The sequence below is a fragment of the Dermacentor silvarum genome, chromosome 1, assembly GCF_013339745.2.
Source record: "Dermacentor silvarum isolate Dsil-2018 chromosome 1, BIME_Dsil_1.4, whole genome shotgun sequence".
Classification (NCBI taxonomy): Eukaryota; Metazoa; Arthropoda; class Arachnida; order Ixodida; family Ixodidae; genus Dermacentor; species Dermacentor silvarum.
The window spans coordinates 63135347-63142068 of record NC_051154.1 but is presented as its reverse complement, the minus strand read 5'-3'; positions in this window follow the sequence as shown (position 1 = coordinate 63142068).

The window sequence follows — 6722 nt, the reverse complement described above, 5'->3', positions numbered from 1 at the left end:
GGAGCGAAGCCCTTTCGCGATGGTCGGAGAAAGCGCGTCCACGCCCTCGGAACTTTCTCCGCCGGCCACACCTGCGTAGGTGCCTTGTCGCTTTGGTGGCGGCCACTACTACCGGTGACGGAACCGAGAGCGCTGCCGCGCGCGGAGCATTGTATCGCCGATTTCCTTTGCTCCCTCGGTGCAGCGCGCCTGTGTGACCCCCGCCAACTTCGTCGAGACCCTCGGGACTTATCATTTCAATTTGCACCGTCTCGAGGTGGGAGCTCGGGCGCCAAACGAGCCTCTCTTTTCCCCCCGAGCGTCACGGCTGTCCTCCGTTAGACAGATGCACATCCGCTGCGGGTGATGGATGGAGCGAGACCAGCAGGTCGCGGATCAAACGGCTCAACAACTTTTAAAGGTCAAATCGTAGGCGGCGCTATGTACACCTTGCTCGGTGGGACAGACGCCTGTCTCCTCGCAAATGGGCGAAACTACGTATGCAAATACGTTCGCTTGTTCCGTTTCTGAAACGTTTGGTTCGTGTCCAGTACAATTTGTGATGGACTTGTCGTGGAAAATCCCACGTGCGTGCTGATGCGGAAGAAAGAAAAAAACATTTTCTTTACTGCCGTCTTTTTTTCTTTCTCTCAGACAAAATCGAGCTTTGCATAAGCGTTTTAACAAAATGAAGCCCGCTTAGCGCACGGCTGCGGCCTAGAATCTATGCAAAGAGAACGAAGAGAAAGGATGCTATGGCTGGCCCTACGGATATTATCCTCTGTCGCTGAGTTAAATGGGCAACCACGTTTTTCATGCAGTGGAGCTTAACCTTTCTAACAGGCATCCAACGTCTCTTTACCTTTGCTCCTCGACAAGTACCGCTGGGAGAGCGTTATCAAGAAAAGAACGTTCAAAGTTGAGTTGCGGTCGTACGTCGTATCGTCAAAACACGCAGACACAGTAAGTACAGGGACTTCACTGTAGAGGCACGTAAACTATCATCAATAAAGCGGGGAAAAAATGTTTAAAAAGATATGCAGATCCCACGCACTGTAGGTAATCGGGTGTAAGCGAAGCTTTTTGTATAGTGTTTGCGTCAATTGATGTTCCCCTTGCGTGCACCACTTGTGTTTCTCCACGCAGTGCACAGAACACACAGCGAGACGTGTTCGCTTGAGGTGTTGTTGTGGGCCATTGTTCGTAGCCGACGAGGAGGTTAGCACGGTCAATGCCTCACACGGCACATCGCATCGTGGCAGAAGTGTTAAACTTTAATGAAATGTTGGCGCTTTGTGTGTGAAACCCACTGTCTGATTATGAGGCACGCGGTAGTGGGGGACTCCGGATTAATTTTGACCACCTGCGGTTCTGTAACGTGCATCTAAATCTAAGTAAACGAGTTTTTTTTTTTTTTTTTTTCATTTCTCCCTCGACTAATTGCGGCCGCCGTGGTCGGGATCGAACCCCGCGACCTCGAGCAACGCCACAGATTCACTAAGCTAATCAAGAGCGTTTCTGTAGACAATCGTATGCCGGTCAAACCGATACAGCGCAATATTTCCAATAAGCGAAAGAAGAGCAAACATGAGGTATGACAAGAGGCCACGGTACATTGCCTGTGTGTCCCGCTGGAACAGCACTGGAAATGGCTAACAGACAGTATAAGTTCGGGAAAATATTGCGTCATTGCCTGGACCACACGCTGTTGCATGCTTTTACGTGATGGTTTTCTTTCTTTTCTTTTTTTTCTTACCTTACCTTGACGCGAATATGTCGAATTGAGGGGGGGGGGGGGGGGGGGGGGGGTTGCATGCTTTTACGTGATGGTTTCTTTCTTTTCTTTTTTTTTCTTACCTTACCTTGACGCGAATATGTCGAATTGAGGGGGGGGGGGGGGGGGGGGGACTAGCATGTGCACATAGTGATGCGCTATAAAGGTGTATGAAGCTATAAAGGTCTTACCAGATGCGTGTGGAATTATATCCGCACAGCGCGTCGTCTTTTGCGTCTTTCCGTCATTCGAGGAATAGTATTCATTTGTTGCAAGTAAATGTGGAGCAAATAAAGCCAGGCGTCAAACTTTTTTAACGGAGGACAACACGCAGCCGCATTTGCGAAGGTGAATTCGCTGCTCCTGCTTAAATGAAGCTCGGCGGTTGCGGTCAGACTTTGGCATTAATTTCGAAACTTAGTAAGAAAGGGCAAATAAGAAGAGTGTGCATCCTTTTCGGTATCGTTCGCTGTGCATGCCCATATGGGGCCCAATAACCAGAAACAGTTTCTTTGCCTCGCTGACATTATTTTGTAAATACGCCGATGCTTTGGACGGTGAATGATCAGAGGGGTGGGAGGAAAAAGAGCTGCGACCTTAATTTTGTCAAGAATGCGCGCATCGGCGAGAATAGTCTACTCCCATAAGTCTTCGTGCCTGCGCGCAAATGAGACGACTGCAACAGCTGTGAAACTATACATTTAGGAGGCCGGCGCCTCGAGGCAAGCTGCGGCCGCGTACCCTGTTCACAGCGATCGAGGTTCCGCAGGGTGGGAACGAGGTATAGGAGCTGAGAACGAGCAGCGTACGTGTTGCGAGAGCAGGCAGCCGCGGCCCTCCCACAAGCGTGCTCGTAGAAAGTGAACTTGCAGAAACTAGGCCGCACAAGAGATTTGGAAACGTGAGGCTGACAGTGTATCACATCCGTAGACAGTCGGCAGGAGCCCCCTCGAGCATTTCTTCTTTTTTTTTCTGTCTTTCTTCTTTTTTTCTAGAGACCACGCATGCAGTGTGATGCCACGCGGATCTGGCCGTGCGAACATACTGTGCACGAGGAAAGGACCGACGCAGAACGTTCGCGCTGGCAATTCCGTCTATCTGCTTTATATGGGCATCTATGCGGTACTTTCTCACATATTTCAAGATCAGGATTACAAAGCGCACATTCAAACGTCAGTCAAATCGGGACCCTTACCAAAGTTTTTGTTTACCTATATCCTTTTCGTTCAGAAGTGCCACGCGCGAGACACGGATAGAACTATTGTTCAAGGTATGGTTTGTTTAGTGCCGCTTCGGTATATCCGTACGTTAACTGGTCATTTGGATTGTAATTCTTTCTTTCTTATGTTCGTTTCGAGCTGAATCTTCGTTGACGCTGGACCTAAGTGGCCCCCTTTTTTTTTTTTTTTTTTTTTTTTTTTTTTTTTTGCCCGTCCTCGTAGTACAATACAATCAATCGCGGGAGCGAAACTCGCTAATACTACCGAAACATTCCAAGCATTTGTTTCGTCTTTCATGCTGTTCAACTATCTGAGGACTTCGACAGTGGTTCTCTTCGCACGCATACTGTAACGCATTCGCCAAAAAGTGTCACGAGTGCAAAGAAATATGCCACACCATATAGAGATTGCAGATTCAAAAGGTTTATTGCAGATTCAAAAGGTTTATTGAAGTGCACGAGCAATCCAAACACACAAGCAAAATCCGAACACACCCTTTCCGTCCCCATCTGCGTGTCCTTCCATGCACCAATGAGCGCCACGCGTCGTAATTCCGCTGTTTATCTAGACGGCGTTCACGGCTGGCTCATAGTTGCATCCCGGTGGCGGATGCGGCTGCCCCCGTAGCCGCGACACCGCATTCCAAGGACCGTCAACGCGGAAGAGAACCGAGTGCTGCAGGATGCGCGGGCTTGTTGTCGTCGTGCTTGACAGACATTAGACAAAAACACGCGCGCCCCTGCATCGCACAACACCGTTCTCGTCAACTCCACGCAGTGTTTTCCTTCGCCCTTATACTTTCTGTTCGAAATGTCGCGCGTTGTGCAGTTTCCACATCGACCGCGAAACATACTAGCAGGAAAAACGAAAAAGTTGCGCCTCCCTTTGCGATCGCATAGACAGAGCTCTACGTTCACCTCGGCCACCTATATAAGTTTATCATTTCAGTCGGAAGTAAAAGAAACACTGCCGGAGTTTCACATCGCGAACCTTGCCGTCGGCCTCGCCAGCACTTGCCTATAGTATTCATTAGCGATGAGCTTTGGCTATACCATAAAGCTTCGATAAGTGACTTCATTGTTAGCACGGTCATGCGCGCGTAACAAAGTCGCACGATACGGTACCGCGTATCCTAAGTTAGTTGAGCGTGTTTTGTCTGTAACGATTGGTTCACTCCAGTAGACAAGTGCACCAATTGGGTCTCATTACTTTTGCCGCTAATTATGCACGCAAGAAGTACAATAACTCAAATCGCAGCACCAGCAAAGCCGTATGGGGCACGAATGGGAGTACGTTCTGATAACCGATAACAAAAGGGAAGGCCTCGCCCATCTGATTTGTCATGTATTGCGTGGTTCGCTTCTCCCTGGAGATCAAAACCGACCTTGCTTTCATTCTTCAATGGTCGCATTTCATGTGGATTGCGGCGCGAAGGTTGGAGCGACCGATGCTGACCGTTCCCTTACGCGCCGGGGGTTGGTGCGCAAACAGGCGCGCATTTATAAACAGTGTGCCTCGTGCGAACGGCCGCGACCTTGCATGGAACCGCGGGAGTGGCGTATCACAAAACCCTGATTTTATATGCTGCTGGTCAGGGTTGAAACGTTTTGGCATGAAGCCGTTCGAGTTCCTTTCGGCTGATGAAGGTGCACAGCGAACAAATACAGTCTATATAGGCTCGCCTTGGAGCTTTCCGCACGCTGCACTTTTTTTCCCACGCTCCGTATACTTACGAGGCAGCGCGCTTCTTGCATATACACATGGCCGCTTAAGTTAGGCAAAGGCATATTCTGGACGCAGAAGTAGCTCGCAATACGGCACTGGCAATGTGAAGATAGGAAAAGCGGCAATAGCCGGAAGTGTGACGGGCTCGTTCCTCATGGGAACACAAGCCTCCGAGCATGCGCGATGTGGAAATCGCATTAGTCAGAACGTGTAACTAATAATGCATCGAAAGAGAAGCGAGGCAGGCGAGTCAAGCAGATTCGCTACCCTGCATTGAGAGAGGAGGAAAGAGGACAACAAAGAAAAGAAAAAGGGAAAGTGAGAGAAAGTGATCCTGCTCTCAGATCCAAGACCAAATTCCAAGATCCAAGACCAAGACCACGGCGCCTTCAGAGGCAATCACAGAATCCGCTTGTCTAAAAAGGGTGCTGACATGATATTTTCGGCTCTTTCGTTTCTTTCTTTTTTTCCCTTTCTTGTTTTTGCGTTAAATGGTAAGGTCCTAGACCTCTAAACCCCAGAAAAAATAATGGCAAGCCTCAGAGCGCCTTAACTAATTTATTATAATAGCGTTTCTACAGCCAGTTTCAGTTTAGTTTACCAGCATGTGCCTGTGTCGTGACGTCACGACGCAGAAGGTGGTCACGTGGAAGCAGGACATTGCGACATTTTGATACTCGCTGGCAGTGAGTGAGCCGCTGCGGCTTCATTGCGCTGCGGCTCCGGTTTGCTACCCTGCACTGGGGGAAGGGCATAACGGGTTGAAGAGAGAGAAAGAAGGGAAGAAAGAGAGCACCAGTCACGCGCACACTCGAAGGAGCACAAGTCTACAAACGGTCACAGAGACCTCTCGATTTCAAGTGCTCTAACAACGCCATCGTTGCTTTCTGCGCCAGAGACGCGCACGGCGCAATGGTCCAAAAATCTTGTCTTCTGAAAACGGGCTTGAGTCTAGTCGGTTTAACGCGTTCCGGAAAGAGCGTCATAACGAGAACAAAAGCATAGGAGGTGTCTATTTTTTATTATTTTATTGAAATGAAAATAAAAGAAAAAGATGTAATCACCCTATAATGGTGACGGCTACACCTTTTCCATAGCAGAAACACCAATATAATAAAATTTATATGTAGTAAGAAAAGGAAAAGAAACAACGTCCGAGGGCCAAAATTCCACAGCTCGATCATAGTTCTATACACACACGAACTCTTAGTGATTAGTTCGATTGAAGGACTAAATGGTTGCTGGCCTATTAGGTTGCCGGCCTATAAAGAATAAATTGTCGAATAATTTCAGATGGACGAAACGTGATGAAATTAACCAGTTGCAGCAATGAAGCAGTTTGTGTGACTCCATGACGCACTGAATGACGTTCTCATAAACTTTAGATTTCCTAACCCTGCTGAAAGGTTTATGGCGCTGGGGCCGGTAATTCCCGCAAGGCTAAATTCGCCTGCAGCCCACATCCTCCTCCTTCTCCTCCTCGGCTGTTGCTAACACTACTAGCTTCCACACATTACAATCCCTCGTAATCCATTCAGCCTAAGCATATTTCAGTCGAACACAGTCACGGTGCACGCCGATATTGGCATGTACCATGACGTTCATCACGTCATAAACAACGTTTATTCCTGTTAGCCACACAGCTTACGTGGGTCAAAGGCCGATGTCTTATGCAAATCGATGCGCTGTTATACAGATTTAGAAATACAAGAAAAAAGGAGAGGATGGGTGGGCTTATAAAGGCATGTTGGCGAACGCATTAAGCCGGGACACCAGCCTTTGTCGCAATACGTAACGGTGCATATTCAATTTCGGGTGCGCCCCCCACTGCGTGTCCCTCCATGCTACCATGCCGCATGCGTCGCCGAAGACAGTCCGACTGCACCGCTCTTAAAAAAGTGCGACAAGCGGGCATCGAAGTCGTACAAAAAAAAAAAAAAAACACATTGTGAGGTTTTACGTGCCAAAACCATGATATTATTATGAAGTGCGCCATAGTGGGGGATTTGGGACTAATTTTGACC